General features: G+C 42.2%; 1 long non-coding RNA gene across 1 annotated transcript in view; it reads left to right on the top strand.

Annotated features, from left to right (window-relative positions):
- LOC125634947 (uncharacterized) overlaps nt 1–24,138 on the top strand; it is a 193,325-nt gene that overhangs the window by 11,474 nt on the left and 157,713 nt on the right. The window contains exon 3 of the long non-coding RNA XR_007356092.2: nt 21,548–21,656. This is a non-coding gene — a long non-coding RNA (uncharacterized LOC125634947). The remainder of the gene's footprint in view (nt 1–21,547; nt 21,657–24,138) is intronic.

A 24,138-nucleotide genomic window follows, 5' to 3' on the forward strand; every position in this document is an offset into this window, starting at 1 on the left:
GTATCCACATCGTTCATTTTATAGACCTCTACCATATGCACCCTTAGTCATCCCTTTTCTAAGATGGACAGTCTTAATCTTTTTAGTTTCTCCTCGTATGGAAGTCATTTCATACCCCGATCATCTTTGTTGTCTTTCTCTGAACATTTTCCAGTTCCACTATACCCTTTTTGAGATGGGGCGACCAGAACTGGACACAGTATTCAAGTGTTGGGACACCATAGATAAATATAGTGCCATTATGATAGTTTTCTGTCTTATTTTCTATCCCTTTCCTAATGGTTCCTAACATACTGTTAGCCTTTTTGACTGCTGCTGTGCACTGAGCGGAAGGGAGAATTATCCACGGTGACTCTAAGATCTCTTTTTTGGGTTTTCATAGTTAATTTAGAGCCGTTCGTTGTGCATGTATAGTTGAGATTTTCTTTCAATGTGCATTATTTTGCACTTTTTAATGTTGAATTTCATCTGCCATTTTGTTGCCCAGTCACGCAGTTTTGTGAGATTCCCTCTGTAACTCCTCATAGTCTGCTTTGGGTTTAACTGTTTTGGATAATTTCTATAATCTGCAAACTTTTTCATGTCACTATTCACTCCCTTTGCCAGATCATTACTGAATATGTTGAACAGCACAGGTCCCAGTACAGATTCTTGGAGGACCCAGCTGTTGATCTCTCTCCATTGTGAAAACTGACCAATTATTCCTACCCTTTCCTTCCTATCTTTCAACCAGTTTCTGATCCATGGGAGGATCTTCCCTCTTATTCCAAGGCTAGCTAATTTCCTTAAGAGCCTTTGATGAGGGACCTTCTCAAAAACTTTCTGAAAGTCCAAGTCCACTATATCCACTGGATTACCTTGTCTGCATGCTTGTTGACACCCTCAAAAAATTCTAATAGATTGGTGAGGCATGATTTCTCTTTTACAAAAGCCATGTTGACTTTGCCCCAACATATCGTGTTTATCTATGTGTCTGATAATTCAGTTCTTTACTATAGTTTCAACCAACTGAAGTTAGGCTTACTGGCCTGTAAATGCCAGGTTTGCCTCTGGAGCCTTTTTTATATATCTGTTACATTAGCTATCCTCCAGTCACCTAGTACAGAGGCTGATTTAAATGATAGGTTACATGCTACGGTTAGTTGTTCTGCAATTTCATATTTGAGTTCCTTCAGAACTCTTGAGTGAATACCATCTACTCCTGGTGACATATTTCTGTTTAATTTATCAAATCGTTCCAAAACCACCTCTATTTACGCCTCAATCTGAGACAGTTCTTCAGTTTGTCAGCTAAATGAGAAATCAATGTTGATAAATGGAAAGTAATGCACACTGGAATACATAATCCCAACTATACATAAAAATGATGGGGTCTAAGTTAACAGTTACCATTCAAGAAAGAGATCTTGGAGTCATTGTGGATAGTTCTCTGAAAACATCCACTCAACGTGTAGCCGCAGTCAAAAAAGTTAACGGAATGTTGGGAATAATTAGGAAAGGGATAGATAATAAAACAGAAAATATCATATTGCCTCTATATGAATCAATCCATGGTATGCCTGCATCTTGAATACTGCGTGCAGATGTGGTCGCCGCATCTCAAAAAATATATATTGGAATTGAAAAAGGTTCAGAAAATGGCAACAAAAATGATTAGGGGTATGGAATGGCTTCCATATGAGGAGAGATTAATAAGACTGGGACTTTTCAGCTTGTAGAAGAGATGACTAAGGGGGGATATGGTAGAGGTCTATAAAATCATGACTGATGTGGAAAAAGTAAATAATGAAATAGGGGTCACCAAATGAAATTAATAGGCAGCAAGTTTAAAACAAACAAAAAGAAGTATTTCTTCATACAACGCACAGTCAACCTGTGGAACTCTTTGCCAGAGGATGTTGTGAAGGCCAAGACTACAACAGGGTTCAAAAAAGAACTAGATAAGTTAATGGAGGATAGGTACATCAATGGCTACTAGCCAGGATGGGCAGGGATGCAAAACCATGCTCTGAAGTGACCCTAGTCTCTGTTTGCCAGATGCTGGGAGCGGATGTCAGGGGATGGATCACTTGATGATTACCTGTTCTGTTCATGCCCTCTGAAGCACTTAGCATTGCCACTGTCAGAAGAGAGGATACTGGGCTGGATGGACCTTTGGTCTGACCTTATATGTCTGTTCTTATGTTCTCATGTTCTTAAAAAGAATGGCTTAGGTGTGGGAATCTTCTGCACACCCTCTGCAGTGAAGACAAATGCAAAGAATTCATTAACTTTTCCGAAAAGTTGTCTTCCCTTAGTGCTCCTTTAGCATCTTTGTTGTCTAGTAGCTCCAGTGCCTGTTTTGCAGGCTTCCTGTTTCTGATGCACTTGAAAAAAATTTACTGTTAGTTTTTGTGTCTTTAGCAAGTTCCTTCTCAAAATTCTTTCTTGGCCTTCCTTATTATACTTTTACATTTTACTTGTCAGAATTTATGTTCCTTCCTATTTTCCTCATTAGGATTTACTTCCAAATTTTAAAGGATGCCTTTTTGCATCTAACAGCCTCCATTACTTTGCTGTTTAGCTGTGGCAACGTTTTTTTGGTCCTCCAACTGTCCTTTTTGTTTCGGGGTATACATTTAGCCTGAACCTCTATTATGGTGCTTTAAGTCTGCAAGCATTTTACCCTTGTGACTGTTCATTTTAATTTCCATCTAGCTAACATCCTTATTCTTGTGTAGTTGCCCTTTTAAAAATTAAGTGTGTGGTGTGGTGTTTTTTGACATTTCCTGTTCCCCCCTCCAAGAATGCTAAATTTAATTACATTACGGTCACTATTACTGAGAGGTTCTGCTTTACACACCTCTTGGACCAGATCCTGTGCACCACTTAGGACTAAATCAAGAATTGCCTCTCCCCTTGCGAGTTCTAGGGCTAGCCACTCCAAGAAGCTGTCATTAATCATGTCTACAAATTTTATCTCTGCATCCTATCCTGAGTTGACATGTACCTATGAGGATAGTTGAAATCACCCAGTATTATTGTGTTTACTGGCTTTGTAGCCTCTTGAACCTCCCCTAGCATTTCACAATCACGGCCACTATTCTGGTCAGTAGGTATTATATTCCTACTGCTATATTCTTATTATTCAACCATGGAATTTCTATACATAAAGATTCTATGGTACTGTTTGATTCATTTTTACCTCATTTGACTCTATTTTTTTAGCATATAATGCCACTCCCCCACCAGCACTACCTACTGTCATTCCTATAGATTTTATACCCTGGTATTACCATGTACCATTGATTATTATTATTCCATGATGCCTATAAGATCAATATCCTCATTTAATGCCAGGCACTCTAGTTCACTTAATATTTAGACTTCCAGCATTTATATGCTAGCACTTGTACATTTTGTCAATATTTAGTTGCTTGCCTTCATATGGTATGTTTAAATGGGACCCTTTTACATTTGATTGTTCCTTACTTGCTCCTTCTGTACTTTTCCAGCTTCTTTCCTAACCTCTGTAGTAGGATGTATAGTTGCCCTTTTAATAAATTTATCCCTAAGGCATGTCTCTGCCCAAACCGTGCTGCTCCTTACCTGTTGGCTTTCCTACAGCCCTTAGTTTAAAAAAGTCATCTAAACTCTTTTATGTGCCGGCAGTATGTTTCTATTTTGGTTAATGTGGGAGCCTATCTCTTCTGTGTAGGCTACTCCTTCCCCAAAGGTTTTCCCTGTTCCTAATAGTCCTTCATCCTCCTCCCTACACCACCGTGTCATTCATGCACTAAGACCTTGCAGTTCTGCCTGTCTGACTGGCCCTGTGCATGAAACTGGAAGCTTTTCAGAGAAAGCTACCATGACGTTCCTGGATTTTAATCTCTTACCTTGCACCTAAATTTGGCCTCCAGGATCTTTCTCCTACCTTTCCCTATGTCACTGGTGTCATGGTGTCGGGAGTGGCTCATGACAGTGAGTGCCAACCTCAGATCAGACTGTCAAGAAGCAGGGCAGAGACCGCAAACTGGTTGTATGTTCCATAATTAGATTTCACCAATCCAGTAACAATATCTGTGAACTCCTGAAACACTATATCAGTCTCACCATGGAGTCACAGACTGTCCCCTTGGGCATTCCAGTCTATCTTGCCACCAACCAAGCTGGACTTAGTGATAAATGGTTGCTATACACCAAAGATCACAAAATATTCAGGTTTCTCCCAGTCCCAAGAGACCAGTCACTTACTCTAGGTCAATTTGTACCTTAGATCTCACACCAAAGACAATGCTTGTAGCCAATCCTATAGTAAACTATCTAAGGATTTATTGATTGAAAAAAGAAATGAGAGAGTTATTATAAAGTTAAACCAGGCAGACATATATCTATATCTATCTACAAATGAATTAGAGCAGGGGTCTCAAACTCAAATGACCACGAGGGCCACCTGAGGACTAGTGCATTGACCCAAGGGCAGCATCACTGACACCCCCCCTCACTGCGCCCGGCCCCACCCCCACTCCACCCCTTCCATGAGGCCCCACTCCTGCCCCGCCTCTTCCCAGCCTGGAGGTAGGCCGGGGGGGTGTATGGGCTGCTTGGTGGGCCGCAGGAAATAGCCCCTCGGGCCGCGTGTTTGAGACCCCTGAATTAGAGTCTATGGTTTGTAGTAATCTGTCATATCTGAATGTCTTTTAGGGACAACTCAGGTTGACCCTGGGGACTCGGCTTCTGTTTTGTATCTCTGGCCCTGGGAGAGTCCAAACAGCAAAAGATGAAAAATTTTCTTGTCAGCTATTTTCATTTCCTTCTTCCAGAATTCCAGCTGATGGGATGAGCCCTTTTGTACATAGCTTCTTCATGGGTGTATGGGGGCAATTAACAAAGTCTTTGTATTGTGATGTCCCATAATGGCCCATTTAGTTTTGATAGACCTTCTTGATGGCAGGGGATGATACCTCCTGACTGGGTCCACAGTTACAGAACAACCAGTTTTTCCAGTTACAAAACAAAAATTTACTTGTTACCTTATAGCATGTGACAAAGATATTATAAGTGAAATTAATACATGCAGCAACTTACAAGCATTTCATAAAGTCTAAACACATTGTTATACGTCCAGTACCCATCTAAACCATACTAACACATGTGAAAATGACTGCTTTTCAGCAATGAATTTGTCAGTGGTCAGCTGAGGCTTGAAGCATTGGCAAGAGTTGGCACCTGGTTTACCAGCATCACAATTGGTACCTACATGTACCATGATCCCCAGCTCCTCCCCAGAACTGCACTTAAGTCTGTCTAGCTGTCTCGTGAGATCTGCTACCTTCACAACCAGCAGGCAGTTCACCATGCAGTTCTCCCGGTCATCACAAACCCAACTATCTATATTTCTGATAATCTAATCCCCCCACTACTAATTCTTGTCTCTTCCTAATAACTGAGGTCCCTTCTCCTGGAGGGATATCCTCAATGCGAGAGGATATCATGATATCATCTGGAAAGTGGGTTCCAACTATGGGATTGTTTCCCTCCGCTCCAACTTGATGCTCTCCTGCCCTGAGACTTTTATCCTCAACAGCCCAGAGGCTGTCGGACTAGAGGTGAGACCACTTTACTATTTCCTGAAAAAGTTCCTTTATGTAACACTCTGTTTCCCTTCGCTCCTCCAGTTCACCTACCCTGGCCTCAAGAGCCCGTGCTCTGTCTCTGAGGGCCATGAGTTGCCTGCACCACACACACACACACACACACACACACACACACACACACACCACTTGCCCATGAGGCAGGTAATCATACATGCTGCACTGAGTGCAATAAATCGGATAGCCATACAAAAGTGTTCGGAAATAGCTGTGCTGAGGGTTGTCTCGCTGGGCTGCAATGCTAAAGGTGAGGTGCCATTCTTAACTCACAATCTTCTTGCTTTTTCTGGTTCACATCAATGTTACTTTAATGTTTTATTTACTTGATATAATACGTACAAGAAACGGGGCGGGGGGGTGAAAAAATCTAATAGAAGAAGCATTGAGGTTCAGTGGAAATGAGTGATTCCAGAGTGTAAATAATAGGGGACAGCAGCCCCTCCTCTAAAAAATGCCTTGTACCAGTAGAATATACCCAGGAAAGTGTTATTCATTACATTTATTCATTGTTTTATATGGCAAAGAGCTTGGGTATTTAATTTCAAGTAAGAGAGAAAAAAAACCAGCAGTATCCATGCAAGTATCATCCAGGCTGAATCTGAGCAGCGGTAAAGCCAGAGCACAAATTAAAGCACAGAACATATAAGAAGAAATAAAAGGATCTGCCTAGAGATCAAATGAAGCATTTGTATAGAACCTTATTCAAAATGGATACAAATGCATCAGTTCCTCAGAGTTATAGGTGAATCAAAGGAAAATTACATCCAAGAAGATAAAGCAGCCAACCAGCAGCCTAACCACGTGAGAGGCAGAGATGCAACTTTGAAGCTTCCCATATGGGCTGCCAAAGAGCCAGATGTTGCAGGTGGAACAATGTCCTTTCTGGCTTAGCATCTGGTTCCTGTTGTTCTGATCCATGGGAAAAGAGGAGATGTGGAAGGATGTGGTGAAAATCATGTTATACATTCATTTAAGAAAAGTGTCTTCTATAAAAAAAATTGTTGAAAAGCACATTTTTCTTTTAGTGATGGAGGTTCTGGAACAGAAACCCTCAGAAAAGTGCACGTGGAGTATCCATTACTGTCTTTCCACCGCCAAGGTTGGTGAGGTCGCTCACTTCTGTCATATCCACTTTTCATTAGCATCTGCCATATTGGAATCTATTATTTGGCGGGAAGCTTGTGCTACTCATGGCTTGGCCAGTAATAGGTGCATTAAAGGTAGTGCAGACCAGAAAAATCAGCCTTTATATCTGAGGGGAAAAGTTATCTAATGGACAGAGCTGGGATTTGGAAGTCTTATCTTCTAGGTTCCATTCTGGACTCTGTCACTGCCTGAGGCATTGTGTGGCCTGGGACAAGTCCCTTAACCTGCACATGCCTCAGTTTGCCCATCTTTAAAAGGGTGTAATAATATTTGGTTTTACCAAAGGTGTCATGAAGGTTAATTTCAATATATAATATAGTTTGAAGTCCTTGTCCGATGGGTGCTATAGCAGTACAAACTATTATTATCAATATGAACCAGACCTCAGAATCTTTACAGTTTTTATTTAAGCCTTAGTGATACAAACCTCTCCCTTTGGTTTCAGTCGGAATTTAGTCTGAGTAAGGACTGAGAAACAACTAAGAAAAGTCTTCTGGATTTGGCCCAGATATATCAAAATAAAAAACCAACGATGTCATCTTTCTTTCTTTCTTTTTCTTATCACTCAATTCTGAGATATCTGAATGCCGATGGTCTCCCATAGGAAGGTGGATTCTATTACTGTTCTACTAAGCCACTGTCATACAAACAGTATTGCTTACTTTGAAGAATTGATTCGGCCTGATTCTCCTCTCACTTACATCAGTTTTATAGAGATGTAATATCACTGACATTAATGGAGTTTCTTCAGATTCGTACTGGTGTGAGAGGAGAATCTGCTCCCTGCTTCCACATTAGTATTTATTTATTAATTTTCTGTTGATTGGAAAATCTATTTCTCTCCTATTGAACAATTTTCCTCTTTCCTCATCAACCAAAAAGTTGTAGGATGCAAGAGTGACAATACTGGTGGGAAACGCAAAGATCTGCAGATTGAGGATGCTACTTCAGGTTCATCAAAAGGACTTTCATAAGATCAAAAGGCGAAGGGCGGGAAAGACTAATACAAATGAGACAGTTACCATGCCAGATTACAATTGTGTTTGATTGCTGGATTCTTGTGTAAGCCTGTCATGAGGGACCGCAAGTATATTCTTTGTCCTTGTTGATATACGCTGACCATATTGACCAACAGCAAAGTCTCTGACTTCAGTTTTCTTGTTTTTAAATCTAAACCTACTTTTTCTACCTCAGAAGTGACAAAAAATATTATTGCTCCACATACCCTGTAATGACCACTTGAGAGGGGCTCATGAACCTCCAGATATGCAGCCCTGGAGGCTGTGTCACATAGAATGTGATGTGACATGGTAACATAACAGACACTGACAAGCTGTCCAAGTGCTTCCAGCAAGAAGACACGTATCTCAATACTACTGGCACATCATTATAGAAATTACTAGTGAGTTATCATCTATTGCAGTTTTCAGAAGGCACCTGTGTGGAGGAGAATGGGGCTGCTAAAGAAGTTGATTTACCAAGCAGGATTGCTACGCAACTGGGCCACTAAATAGGAATTGGCAATCAATCAAATTAAGGAAGTTGGGGATGGGTGGGGGCAGAAACCCATGACAATGTTTGTACAAACTCATTCATAAAATGGGCTTCCTTTTATCATCTTAATATTGTAACAAGATTGAGACTTGCTCAACAAGAAGACCAGGCTGATGTTGATTACTGCTTTTTGTTATTTCTAAGATTGATTATTGCTATTCATTCATATTGGCTCTTTTGGCCTGTGCTGTTAAAATATTGCAGGTGATATAGAAAGCTGTTGCCAAAGTCCTTACACAGTCTATATTATTTGATTACATTATTCCAACCTTGAAATATCTTCATTATAGGTGAAATTTTGTATAGATTCCTGGGAGCTTCCTACAAGGTTAATAGCAAAGCTGGGCCAAAGTTTTTCAGACTTGCCTTTTTCTTGTGTCTCAGAGGCCAGAATCTTCTAATTTATTGATTTTTCCCTCCAGATGTATGTTGATAGAATAATAGAATCATAGAACTGGAAGGGACCTCGAGAGGTCATCTAGTCCAGTCCTCTACACTCAAGGCAGGACTAAGTATTATGTAGACCATCCCTGACAGGTGTTTGTCCAACCTGCTCTTAAAAATCCTCAATGATGGAGATTCACCACCTCCCTAGGTAATTTATTCCAGTGCTTAACCACTCTGACAGTTAGGAAGCTTTTCCTAATGTCCAACCTAAACCATCCTTGCTGCAATTTTTGCCCATTGCTTCTTGTCCTATCCTCAGAGGTTAAGAAGAACAATTTTTCTCCCTCCTCCCTGTTACAACCTTTTATGTACTTGAAAACTGTTATCATGTCCCCTCTTAGTCTTCTCTTCTCCAGACTAAACAAACCCATTTTTTTCAATCTTCCCTCATAGGCTCATGTTTTCTAGACCTTTAATAATTTTCGTTGCTCTTCTCTGGACTTTCTCCAATTTGTCCACATCTTTCCTATAATGTGGCACCCAGAACTGGACACAATACTCCAGTTGAGGCCTAATCAGTGCGGAGTAGAGCGGAAGAATTACTTCTCGTGTCTTGCTTATAATACTCCTGCTAATACATCCCAGAATGATGTTTGCTTTTTTTGCAGCAGTGTTACATTGTTGACTCATATTTAGCTTGTGATCCACTATGACTCACAGATCCTTTTCCGCAGTGCTCCTTCCTAGGCAGTCATTTCCCATTTTGTATGTGTGCAACTGCTTGTTCCTTCTTAAGTGGAGTACTTTGCATTTGTCCTTATTGAATTTAATCTTATTTACTTTGGACCATTTCTCCAGTTTGTCCAGATCATTTTGAATTTTAATCCTATCCCCCAAAGGACTTGCAACCCCTCCCAGCTTGGTATCATCAGCAAACTTTGTAAGTGTACTCTCTGTGCCATTATCTAAATCACTGATGAAGATATTGAACAGAACCAAACCTCTGCGGGACCCCCCTTGTTATGCCCTTCCAGCATGACTGTGAACCACTGATAACTACTCTGTGGGAATGATTTTCCAACCAGTTATGCACCCACCTTATAGTAGCTCCATCTAGGTTGTATTTCCCTAGTTTGTTTATGAGAAGGTCATGTGAGACAGTATCAAAAGCCTTACTAAAGTCAAGATATAGCACAACTACCACTTCCTCCCTATTCACAAAGCTTGTTACCCGGTCAAAGAAAGCTATCAGGTTGGTTTGACATGATTTGTTCTTGACAAATCCAAACTGACTGTTATTTATCACCTTATTATCTTCTAGGTGTTTGCAAATTGATTGCTTAATTATTTGCTCCATTATCTTTCCAGGTACAGAAGTTAAGCTGACTGGTCTGTAATTTCCCGGGTTGTCCTTCTTTCCCTTTTTATAGATGGGCACTATATGTACCCTTTTCCAGTTTTCTGGAATGTCTCCCGTCTTCCATGACTTTTCAAAGATAATTGCTAATGGTTCAGATATCTCCTCAGTCAGCTCCTTGAGTATTCTAGGATGCATTTCATCAGGCCCTGGTGATTTGAAGACATCTAACTTGTCTAAGTAATTTTTGACTTTTTCTTTCCCTATTTTAGACTCTGATCCTACCACATTTTCTCTGGCATTCACTATGTTAGACGTCCAATCGCCACCACCCTTCTTGGTGAAAACCAAAACAAAGAAGTTTTGGTTGAAATGTTGAAAAGTTTGGGGCTATATATTTAGTGTTTGTGCTCCAGGGTTGTGTAATCACTTTTCTGTATATGGGTAGGCAGGCCACTGATGCATCTGGACATTCTGGCACTTCCAGAATGGCATGTGACCACTCCTGCCTGCTTGACCCAGTGGCGGTTGGGTGGTGCATTCTGCAAAATGCCATTCTCCAGGAAGATACCAGACAAAGCCACATCAGGTAACAGACAGGGACAAACTTTTCCAAAATCAGGATTGTCCAGCTTAAAAACAGACAAATGGTCTGCCTATATATGGGCTTGATCCACCCTGCTGTCTGTAGGAGAGATGGGCTGTAAAAGAGTGTACTACCCATTTAAGGGATGGGCTAAAGCCTAGAACCAAGACAGCCTGGGGTAAATAAAGAGGCTCCTGTCTTTCCCTAGGGCTAGGATATTTAAACACGAACAGGAAGCTAACAGGTGATCAATGAGGAGGGAAGTAGAAGATATACAGGTATCTGTGCTCAGGTTCCTGGAGACTAGCCTGACCTGACTCAGAGTCTTTGTTTTATGGACTTTAAGTTTGAGAGTTTTGCACCAGGGTCCTCAGGTGAGGGCCTTATGGACTGTTGTTACAATTGCTCCTTCCCTGAGCACTTATTAAAACAATGATGGTGTGGGTTTAAAACTAAAGGGTGGCCATCTCCATTGCTTCTGGTGGCTGAGCTCATTGCACACAGTAGGGTCTCCTTGCATCCTTCCATTCTCCCCATAGTCTTCATGTGTGCCACCTTCCCATCCCCCTCTATTTCAGGGACTCCTTGTAACTACCCCACCATTTCTGTTATGCCAGGGACTCTGTGTCTCCCCCTTACCCCATGTGTCTCCCCCTTACCCCATGGCAGGAGCTCTCTGTGATTCCCCCCTTCCATTCTCCTTCCCCTATAACAGTTTCATAAGAACATAAGAACTTCCATACTGGGTCAGACCAATGGTCCACCTAGCTCAGTATCCTGTCTTCCAAAGGTGGCCAATGCCAGGTGCTTCAGAGGAAATAAACAGAACAGGTCAATTTATTGAGTGATACATTTCCTGTCATCCAGTCCCAGCTTCTGGCAGTCATAGGTTTAGAGACACCAAGAACATGGAGTTGCTTCCTTGACCATCTTGGCTAATAGCCATTGATGGACCTATCCTCTATGAACTTATCTACTTCTTTTTTGAACCCAGTTATACTTTTGGTCTTCACAACATCCCCTTGACACCAGTTCTACAGAGTGACTGTGCATTGTGTGAAGAAGTACTTCCTATGTTTTATTTAACCCTGCTGCCTATTAATTTCCTTGGGTATACTTGTATTATGTGAAGGGGTAAATAACACTTCCTTGTTCACTTTCTCGACACCATTCATAATTTTATAGCCCTCTATCAACTCCCTCCCCTTAGTTGTCTCTTGTCTAAGTTGAACTGTCCCAGACTTTTTAGTCTCTCCTTGTATGGGAATTGTTCCATACCCCTAATAATTTTTGTTGCCCTTCTCTGTACTTTTTTCAATTCCAATATATCTTTTTTTGACACGGGGTGACCAGAACTGCAAATCAGTATTTAAGGTGTGGGCATATCATGGATTTATAGAGTAGCATTATGAACCTTTCCTAATGGTTCCTAACAGTCTGTTAGCTTTTTGGCCTTTTTTTTTTAAATATCCACTGGGTTACCTTGTCCGTGTGCTTTTTGACACCCTCAAAGAATTCTAATAGATTGGTGAGGCATGTTTTCTCTTTTACAAAAGCCACATTGACTCTCCCCCTACGTGTTCATCTATGTGTCTGATAATTCTGTTCTTTACTATAGTTTCAACCAATTTGCCTAGTACTGAAGTTAGGCTTAACAGCCTGTAATTGCCAGGATTGGCTCTGGAGCCTTTTTTATAAATCAATATTGAATTAACTTCCTCCAGTCACCTGGTACAGAGGCTGATTTAAATGATAGGTTACATGCTACAGTTAGTAGTTCTGCAGTTTCATATTTGAGTTCCTTCAGAACTCTTGGCTGAATACCATCTGGTCCTGGTGACTTATTAATGTTCAGTTAATCGATCCATTCTAAAACTCCCTCTATTGACACCTCAATCTGGGCCAGTTGCTCGGATTTGTCGGGTAGTGATCAATGGCTCCATGTCTATTTGGCAACCGGTATCAAGCAGAGTGCCCCAAGGATTGGTTCTGGGGCTGGTTTTGTTCAATATCTTCATGAATGATCTGAAGGATGGTGTGGATTGCACCCTCAGCAAGTTTGCAGATGACACTAAACTGGGAGGAGTGGTAGATATGCTGGAGGGTAGGGATAAGATACAGAGGGACCTAGACAAATTAGAGGACTGGTCCAAAAAAAATCTGATGAGGTTCAACAAAGACAAGTGCAGAGTCCTGCACTTAGGACAGAAGAATCCCATGCAGTGCTACAGACTAGGGACTGAATGGCTAGGCAGCAGTTCTGCAGAAAACTAAGGGTTACAGTGGACAAGAAGCTGGATATGAGTCAACGAGGGGTTACAGTGGACAAGAAGCTGGATATGAGTCAACAGTGTGCCCTTGTTGCCAAGAAGGCTAACGGCATTTTGGGCTGTGTAAGTAGGAGCATTGCCAGCAGATCAAGGGACGGGATCATTCCCCTCTATTCAACATTGGTGAGGCCTCATCTGGAGTACTGTGTCCAGTTTTGGGTCCCACGCTACAAGAAGGATGTGGAAAAATTGGAAAGCATCCACCGGAGGGCAACAAAAATGATTAGGGGATTGGAACACATGACTTATGAGGAGAGGCTGAGGGAACTGGGATTATTTAGTCTGCAGAAGAGAAGAATGAGGGGGGATTTGATAGCTGCTTTCAACTACCTAAACAGGGGTTCCAAAGAGGATGGCTCTAGACTGTTCTCAGTGGTAGCAGATGACAGAACAAGGAGTAATGGTCTCAAGTTGCAGTGGGGGGGAGGTTTAGGTTGGATATTAGGAAAAACTTTTTCCCTTGGTGGGTGGTGAAGCACTGGAATGTGTTACCTAGGGAGGTGGTAGAATTTCCTTCCTTTGCGGTTTTTAAGGTCAGGCTTGACAAAGCGTGGCTGGGATAATTTAGTTGGAGATTGGTCCTGCTTTGAGCAGGGGGTTGGACTAGATGACCTCCTGAGGTCCCCCTCATCCCCTCTGCAGTGAAGATCAATGCAAAGAATTCATTTAACTTTTCTGCAATAGCCTTGTCTTCCTTGAGTGCTCCTTTAGCACCTTGATTGTCCAGTGGCCCCACTGATTGTTTGGGGGGGCTTCTTGCTTCTGATGTACTTAACTTTTTGTTGTTGTTGTTATTTTTTGTGTCTTTTGCTAGTTGCTCTTCAAATTGTTTTTTGGCCTGCATAATTCTACTTTTACCCTTGAGTTTCCAGAGTTTATGTTCCTCATTGTGCCCCCATTCCTCCACTCCTGCATTATGTCTGTCTATGTGGGAGAGAACTCAGGGTGTCAACATTTTAAGCTGTACAGGGAGGATGGGTAGAGCTGACGTGGCAGGTGGTATCCTGGAAGGTGTTAATGCCTGCCCTCGATTGATTCTTTGATTTACAGACAGTTACACAGATGGTTATGAAAAAGCTACACCGCTGATCGACGAAGCTATGCTAACCTAACCTCCAGTGTACACACAGCTGTGTCAATGGAAAAGTGCATAGCTAAGGTTGTTCAAGGAGGTGGTATTCCTACACGGACAGAAACTCCTTCTTTCTGCATAGGCTGCATATACCCTAGGAGGCTGTGCCAACATAGCTATGTCGGTATAGTGGCCATGGAATAAACATAGCGAAAGGCTCTGAGGCCCAAGACAGCAAAGGGACTTAGGCATTGTGATGCAGTGCCTAACTTTTAGGCACCTAGAAATTCACAGGAACAACACTGTGATCCATAAAACCTGATTTAGGCACCTTGGCTCCCTATATAATAGCTGCTTATAATACATAGGGAGCGATAGGTACCTGAGAATGCAAAAAGCTCATATCCTAGCCAGGGAGCGATCTAAACAAGTCAATGGGAGATGGTGGTGACAGGGGGGTGTCCTAAGTCTCAACCCTTTCACTGAGATAGGAACCTAAGCCTGGGCGGCAGGGTGGTGCCTGTCTTTGCTTATTGATCCCTGGCCCTAAGGGTAACTCTATCCAGAAAAGTCACGCATAGCACACCCTGAACACAGATCTATCTATCTGTGCCCCCAGCATTCTTTCCTTGGTTGAGGTAATCAAAAGACTTTCTTGTTCCAGGTTTGCCACTACATCAGAACACACAATATTCATGCAGGACTCTACCCCTTAATTAAATGAGAGCTTCTAGGCCCGGTCTCCACCTAAAACTTAGGCTGACCCAGGTACGTCACTCAGTGGTATGAAAAACAAACACCCTGGAGACTCGTAGTTAAGCTGACGTAGTTAAACCCCCGTCTTAGATCCCAGTTTAAATCGACAGAAGAATTCTTCGTCACAGAATCATAGAAGATTAGGGTTGGAAGAGACCTCAGGAGATCATCAAGTCCAACCCCCTGCTCAAAGCAGGACCAACCCCAAGTAAATCTTCCCAGCCAGGGCTTTGTCAAGCTGGGCCTTAAAAACCTCCTAGGATGGAGATTCCACCACCTCCCTAGGTAACCCATTCCAGTGCTTCACCACCCTCCTAGTGAAATAATTTTTCCTAATATCCAACCTAGACCTTCCCCATTGCTCCTTGTTCTGTCATCTGCCACCACTGAGAACAGCCGAGCTCCATCCTCTTTGGAACCCCCCTTCAGGTAGCTGAAGGCCGCTATCAAATCCCCCCCTCACTCTTCTCTTCTGAAGACTAAATAAACCCAGTTCCCCAGTTCGTCAACCTCATTACCACCTATCAAGGGGGTGGATTAAAACTACAGCAATGGAAAAACCCCCTCTGCCACTGTAGCAAGTCTCTTCGATACGATACTACAGCAGCAGCACCGTAGCTCTGCTGCTGTAATGTCCAGAGCGTATTAATGCCCTAAATACTCAACACCCTCTTGAAAATATGGTTCATCTTATTCAGACACCTAAGCATGGACTAAAGAGCTGAGCTTCAGGCTGCTATTTTTGAAAAACTTGGCCTCTGTCTAAAGTGTGGATGCTTCCTGGCAAGCATATTGGTGGGGATGGTTATCGTTAGTGGAACAAACTCCTTAACTTGCCTGTGTAGTTATGTAGAGGAGCTGTTGTGTTTGTGTGGCTATTAGAAAAAGCTTAAATAAAAAGGCTAATTTAGTTATCTCCAGAATGAACCTCTTAACTGATTACAAATTTTAGGGGCACAGTTGTATTCTCCGGGGCATTTCTGTGGAGTAGGTATACACTGATATTTAAAAGAGAAAGGCACCAATGTGTGGTGATTGGTTCAGATATTCTCTAGAAACAGAAAATTGTGTTCAGATAGAGATACAAAACTCTAGACTTGGTATCTAGAAAACACCCCCTGGAATCGCGTCTTCTTCTCTTTAAATAAGTGATTGCATCTGAGCTACAGCAGCTTACTGAACCACAAAGTTGAGAAAAGCGCCTCCATACCACTCCTAGAGAACATTTGTACACACTCTTGCTTCATGCCAGCCACTTCCTCGCCCTTGTATCCCACTCTGACACTAAACAGGGTACATAATGCAGGTGTCAGGTCACTGGAATGAATTGGATCACCACAACTTTATAAAATCATCATCTCTTTAGCTCCATTGAGGCAGTGTGCTCAGCCTGAGGGAATGCACAGAAGGTCTCCAGCAAATAGCCTTAAAAAAAAAGTCAATAAAAATTTCAGCCTCCAGGAATTAGCATAGACTTAATTTTTGTGATGGCCTCTTAAGTGATGCTCCCAAGTTACAGAAGAATGTAACTGGCACCAGATGCAGTAAGCAGAACAGTATCAAGAGCTACACACAAGAAGTACAGGGAATTGGTGGCTGCTGTTTTAAGGAGGCGGGCTAAATCCTCAGAGCCCTGGGGCACCTTCCTAAAAGCAGTTAGGGCCAGCTACAGCCAAGGGTGCATAAAACAGAGAGATAACTAGCATGCTTGGTGCCTGCCATCACCCTGGTTGTTTGTGCCTGTGATCCTTGCAACTGTATTAACTTCAGTAGGGCTCTGCGAGTGTGGAAGGACCCAGCCACGCGAGTCAGCCAATAAGACTTTTGTTTGTCTGTTGTATCCCTTCCATTCCTTCTTTGTTTGGGATTATTTCCTATTTCTTTTTCAGTTGTCAGGCCTTTGGGGCCAGTGTAGTGTGTTTACAGTGCATAGTACAATGGCCCAGATCCATGAAGAGACTTAGGCATTGCCACACTGAGTTTTGAGGCACCTAGAAAATCACAGGAACAACCCTGTGATCTGCAAATCCTGAGTTAGGTGCCTATGCTCCTATACAATGAATGGGGAGAGATAGGTGCCTTAGGCTGAGATCCACAAAGCCAGCACAGTAGGCAGCATCGCTCGTCATGGAGCTCCAAGAGGTGAGGGCATCCTTGCCGCCTGGTTCTCTTGCTTTTCTCAAGTGGGTCATATGGGAGGGTGCTCCCAGCTCACCCCTGACCCTCTGGAATTCATCATCAGGCCTTACTAGTCTTCCTGGCTGCTCCCAACATGCCACTTGAGTTGGCTGAATGACACCAAGCTGGTCCGCCTCTATACCACTCCTAGAGAACATTTGTACAGACTCTTGCTTCATGCCAGCCACTTCCTCGCCCTTGTATCCCACTCTGACACTAAGTGGGAGGACCTGCAGCGGGCAAGGAACCCAGGTGAGCCAGTCTGTATTCCATTCTGGTTCCACAGCCTGCTGGGGATGTTAGTTGGTGGCTCCTCCATGGAGCTGTGAGCACAGATGTGTACCTGGCATGGTTCACGAATTCCCCCAACACCTGTCTCTTCTGTGCCAAAATAGATGTGGTTCAGGGTCTCCGTGTAGAGTGTGTCAGGTTGCAGCCCCTCTTCTGGCTCCTTCAGGATCTCTTACTGTCGTTCTGGCTGCACTTTCCCCTGCACCTCCAAATTCATGCACACCCCATCTGTGGCCCCACAAAGTTGGGAGAGCCCCTCATCAGCCTCCTCCTGGCACTGGCCAAACTGGCCATCTGTCATACCAGGAGTAGGAAGCTGGACGGAGTGGGTGCTCTGTGGCTTTGGGACCTATTTTTGGTCTCTCATCCGATCATGCATCTGGGCAGAGATCCTCTGCGTAGTTTCCACTAACTCCTTAGAGATCTTTGAGGAGCAGTGGGAACTGTCATGGGTTCTCCATTCAGTGTTGCCCTCTGGAGCCCTGATTTTTAACCTTTAACTTTCACTCCCGTTCCTGGTTTTTCATTTGTTGTCCCCAGTCCTCACAGTGTGGGTGCAATGCCTGCTCCCCCATGCCTGAGGGGGAGGGCCTAGACCCACCTGTCCCAGTACTACACAGTGTGTGCTAAGCCCTGCCCCTGTCATGGAGCTAAGAACCTAGCTGCAGGAAGGTGCCTAGCTCTGCTTTGTGACCCACAAATGGGGAAGATAGGTGGCCAGATGCCTACGTCACATGCAGGGTTCAAAATCAAATGACTGGGGGGTAGAGCAGAGAAGGATTTCTCTTAGAACCAGATAGATAGGGTACTCACTTGGGATGTGGGAGACCCTCAGTTCATGTCCTCCCTACCCCTCAAATGGGAGAAGGGATGTGAACAGGGATCTGTCACCTATCACGTGAGTGGCTCTAACCACTAGGCTGTGGACTAGTCTGATGTGGCACTCCCTCAATCTCTCCTATTGAAGTTGTTCCATTTTAATTAAATAATTAAATATTATTTGGGTCAGTGAAAGAATTGGAATGACTGCATAGTTTAGTGGTTAGAGCAGCCACCCAAATGGCAGCAGATCTCTGTTCATCTCCCTTTCAGGAGGAGCAGGGAATTGATCCAGGCATCTCCCATGTACTGGGTGAGTACCCTAGCCTTGAGGCTCAAGGTTATAAGGGATATCCTTCTCCCCTTCCTCCCCATACTATTTTGTGAGAACGTAGTCGAGGGGCTTGATCCTGTAGGCAGCTTCTGAGCATGCCTACACTATCGCACTCCCCGACGTGACCGAGGCGGCCAAATGCTTATCTTTCCTGGTTTGCGAATCGGTCCGGGGCTTAGGTGGGAGATATGCGCCCAGCTGCAACGCACATGTGCAGAGGCAAAAGCTTAGGGGCTGAGTGAGTTTAGGCAACTGCAGAGTTAGGTGACGGCCAAACTGGAGTTTTGTGGATCATAGTGGAGCCTAAAAAAATGGACTTGGGTGCCTAGATACCTTCATGGATAGCACCAACCCTGACTGGCTACTGCAATATAAATAAGAATAATGTTGTAAATTTGTTATTTTTTAATGCCTCTTTCCTGTTTCCACAGCAGTTGCTTATTATCATGAAAAGATGTGATTTAAAGTTGCCTTTGATTTTTTTATTTTTACCTCCAAAATAAATCATTTGCTCATGAATGATAAAATCAATATTTTTTTAATGTTAAAAATATCCCAATCCTGGTGTCTTACTTCATTGAATGGAATATTTCAACACGTTCACTTTTTTCTGCTTCTTGTACAGTTATCTGACAGTGGAGTGAAATGACTGATGTGCAGTGTTGTCTAGTGGTTACATGAGCAGATTGTGTGTCAGGCCTTCTAGGTTCTAATCTTGTGTCTGCAATGCATTCCTGTGCTACCTTAGACAACCTGTTTCACTTCTTGGTGTTTCCATTCCTCCACCTATAAACTGGTCATCATTTACCCCCCTCACAGGAGTCTTGTGAGTGTTAATGAACAGATTTACATGCACTTTGAGATCCTTGCATGGAAGGATTTTGAGAAGTGCAAAATATAAACTACAACATAATAGGTGATTGGTGTAAGTAGAAATTGTTGTGCAACACATATAATAAGCATCACCATGTAATAGTAATTTATCTAGTTTTACCATGGAGTTCACTGAACTGCAAGGGATATTTGCCATATCATTTCATTAACAATTGTATATGTTACCACTGTCTATAGAATAATGTTCCTGCAATGAAAATTATAAATGCCTTTACCTAAAATTGTAACTTCAGATTAAAGTGCTAAATGTAGTTATTTGGTTTCAAATGTTATTCAGAATAAAACACATTTATTAGAATACGTGCAATCTATGCCTGATAAATGAGAACACATCTGGTCCATAGCCCTGATTCAAACGCCGCATTATTAATTATTTTGATGGTTAAAGCTGAGGAGTGAGTTGAACGTTATTTATAGTGATTTTTGCTAAGTAAATCATTTTAAAAATGGCTTTCTAAATGTAACGTTTCCCTTTTAAGAAGCCCCCCAGAATTAAAGAGGCTTTACAATGGAACATGAAACATATTGCAGAGGCAGAGACAGAAGCTTGCTTGATTAATGCACACGATTATCAGCAATGCAAATCACTTTCACTTATTAAGTCTTGTTTAATATCCTAATGAAGGCTTCCTGAGCAGATTTGATAATTCCAGAGAAAGTGACTGTGAACTAATGCCCTTTCACCATGTTGAGAATGAGCAGTGCTATAAAGAAAACCTCATTTACTATAATTCCACCAAATGTGGTATCCTTTTCTCAGCTTCTACTTCACAGCAGGAGACAATTAACCTTTTCAGTGCCAGAAGTGATTTCCAATACATTTCAGCTGTGAAGGCTAGCAGGTCAGGCATGAACGACGTTTACCTTCAGCTTTTGCTCAAAACCCCCACAATTATGCAAACATGTTAAGAAAGCTCTGAGCAACACTGGGGATTTGCACTGGTACTGTGGAAATGTAGTATTTATGCTAACAGAAGTGCAACAGAGCATCATATATTAAGAATATCTGGGGATGCCTCTCTTCCACAGAGTGCATTTATAAAACTTAAAGTAAATTAAAGCAGATGCTTTTTGAATACATCCAATTTGCCTGACAAATGTTTGATTCCCGTTTCTGAGAATCCAGGAAATTTAACTCTGTCACCTCTAAATTTGGATGTGATGGTATGTAACGGAAAATGGCACATTTTTCCTTTCCCTTCCCCAGCACTGTACACATGACGTGTATTAATTAACACTCCCAAAATCTTTCTAACGTTAGGGTGATCACACCCAGACACAGAGCAAATGAACTTGTCAGATTAATGTACCAGATCCTACTTTGTGTTGAAAAGTCCATTACTGTCTGCACGTGGGAAACTAGTACATTCTTATCCTATGTTGTAAGCTTTGCCTTAAACTATGTTTTTTCCTAGACAGAGTTGCAATTCAATCCTTTAGAGTTTTAGAGGTTTACAAACTCCCTCTTTAATTTAAAAGAAGAAAAACACTGTCAAGGATATAAAGAACTAGCTTCGGATTGAAAAAAAAAATGATTTCACCTTGTGCTTATCTGGAGATTTTCTAGGGAAAACAAGACTCACAGTTAGATTTGTTTTTAAAAGAGCCAGTCCCCTGGGAAGAAAGCACCTGAGGGGGAGAAATTGAAAAGCAGAAAACCCTTAAGAATTTTGTGAACATTTTTTCCATTAGACCATTATTAGGACAAGGAATATGGATTGGATTCTAGGTTTGTAGGCCACTTCAGAAAACACATTGCTAATCCAAACCACTCACAGGGGACTGGCTTTTAATATAGATTTATAATATTTTGGTTTGGTGGTAAACATCTCTTCATGACTTAGAATTTCCATATAAAAAGAGACTAGAGGATAGGGTGTGTGAGTGTATGTGTGTATTGCATGTCGTGTGTGCAAGTAACTACAGAATACATGCTGGATTTAAAAGGCACATGCAGATTTCAGCTGCTAATATGGTAAAATAAGCAAAAAAACTAAAGAAAGTTTAAGATCTCTAATTGCTAGAAATGAAAGTTAACAAAATTCTAAAGCATTCAAAACTGTAGGGAGCTTAAGCTAAATGGCAAAGGTATTTTCCTACAGAAGGGAAATACAACGATAAATCAAATGAATTATTTGAGTCAGTCAAGGAAATCTTGTATAGGGATCCCATTGCCATATCTTCAATGTATACCTGAATCTTTTCTTTAGTTTACAGGCAAAGAAAGTGTTTGTGTGTTTTGAGGGCATGGAGAAAAGGATGGACACCAGTAGATGTCATTGGACTGGAGATGGAGGTGAATGGAGTAGCTGCCCCCAGGTTAGTGCTCTGAGTGTGTGTGTGTGTGTGTGTGATGTCTAATGTCATTTGCTCCCATGAGGGGCTTTAAGCTCCAGAACTCAGGAGGACTTTATTGACAAAACCTGTAACTTCAGCAAGTCCCTATCCTGGTTCTGACTTTAGAGCAAAGGGCAGGATTCACTACGGCTCTTCCTGCTGCCTACACACGAGAGCGGGTTAAAAATGAAAACCTGTTTGAAAGGAAAATTTTGAAGTGCTTTTTGTTTCAAAGTGGCTGAAAGAGATCACTTTTTACTTTTTTTTTGGAAAAAAAAAATCAGATATTTTTATTTAAAAAGAAAACGAAAGTCATGGCATTTTTTGAAAAACTGAAACCAAACAGACTAGATAGAACAAAAGGGAGAGAGAGTAGAAGGGAAATGAACAGTCATGGAAAGCGAAGACTAAATAAGTTTTGGGGTCATATTGGATCCATTACTGTGATTCAGCTCCTGGGTGACAGCAGGGCAGTGGCATGCATTGCCTTTTCTCATTTGCGGTTGGCCCAGAGGCTGTGATTGTTCCTCTCTGTTATTGATGTTTCCATGTCTTTGTAACCTCTGTATCACTACAGTGTACTTTGCTTGGGCCTACCCTTGGAGAGCTCCTATAAGCTCTCGTTGCAACAGATAATACTAATGCATATTTGTATGCCTCTGCATAGGGGCCCAAGGTGTTTGTTCATCTACAAAGCTCGAAATGGTCTAGACCTGTTGAACACGTTTACCCGCGGGCTGCTTCTTTCCCTGTGCTTGAGCCTACTCCTTATGGCAATGTGCAAGAATCTGAAGTATATGAGTTTCAGGCTTCTCTATAAGTGTTATCTGTTGGTCAAGCTTTTAACTGACATCAGGACTCTTTGCAGAAGAATATGGTCTTGTGCACATTGGGAAAATGCGTGGTGTTAACAGTATCTAACTGGCATATTTCAGTTTACACATTAAGTGCAATGTTGCCCTTCTTATGGACAAAGACAATCATTTTAAAATGTGTTAGCTGGTCATGGTTAACGTTAGGGGGTTAATTTATAAATTAGCAATACATAATGAAGGAAAGCACTAAAAGGCCATCTCTTCCTACCCTGCTCCACCGACTTCTCCATTCCTACTGTCTCTCTACAGTCTCTCATAAGTTTATCTCTTTTCTTTGTGTCGTCCTCTCTTGATGATTTTCCCCACTATTCCCTCTGTCTTGTCACTCAGTTACCCAAGGTCCAGTATTGCAGTTTCCTTTAATTAGGTCTAGTTGGGTAGCTTGATATTCCCCTCAGAGCCTACTGTAATAAAGGAGCAATTTACAGGAATGCTACTAAGGGTATATCTACATTGCAGTGTAAGCCTAGGGTTAGTGGAACTTGAGTCAGTAGATCCTAGGTTAGAGAACCCAGGGCTTGAGCATCTACACTGGTTAAGAATTTTCTAACCTGGGCCCGAACCCGGGCTCCAGCGTCCACATTGTTGTATGCAGACCCCAGTCCAATTTTCTAACCTGGGACCATATCCCAGACTTCCTAGCACACTCCTGAAATGTGGTTGTTCTAGCCCTTTATTCATGGTGCAGTATGAGAAAACTTGACTGTCCAGAGGACAAACAAAGTCAGCCTGTAGGATTGTGGTTTACTTTTGGCAGACTGCCAGAGCATGAATTGCAGTGCGGCTACATTTACACTGCGAAGCAATAGGGCTTAAACCCTGAGTCCCAGCTTGACTCCAGCTCAGACCCGCCACCCCTGTGTTAGGTAGCTCAGCCCTGGGTTAGCACAATTTGTGTGTAGATGGGAGAGGCGTTAGGCTTGACCATGAGTTTGAACTCTGGTCTTACATTGCAGTGTAGCCATACCCTTAGCAACTGGTCTCTGTTTCCTAGCCCTAGGCACATAACATGGGTCAGAGCTATGAAAAGCCGTACCTTTGTCATGCAGAAGTGTTCATTATCCACTGACTGCAGTGAATACTGTTACATCCACCTATATTTCTTGAAGACTGGCCATATAGGTCACTGCAGAGCAAACTGAAGCATTTCCTTCCCTCCCTTCCCTTCTAGGGGATGAGATTGCTGTCTCCATTATGGATTAAGGAAAAGGCAGCTGCCCTACTAAACCCCAAATAAAAAGAATATTGAATTTACACAGCAAAGTACTCAAAATTCAGGAAAGGACAAATTTAAGGTTGTGCAAGCAACTGTAACTTTGCTCTCTTATGCATATTCCTGAAGTAGTCTTTAATTCAAGAGTGCTATTTCTCAAATGATAAATATAATATGTAATTTTTCTAAAACCTTGGATATACATGTAGTATCTTGTGTTTGCCAAATTCCACTGAAGGCATATATATGCACCCCGATGGATCACTGCCTCATTCATCCATACTGATAGCTCTGCAAACTGAAGTTCTGTAGCTGCAGAGCAGGAGTAGCAGGGGAAAATGCACTTCCCCTATACCACCCAGCTCGCATGCTTAAA

Source organism: Caretta caretta, chromosome 3 (assembly GCF_965140235.1).
Source record: "Caretta caretta isolate rCarCar2 chromosome 3, rCarCar1.hap1, whole genome shotgun sequence".
NCBI lineage: Eukaryota > Metazoa > Chordata > Testudines > Cheloniidae > Caretta > Caretta caretta.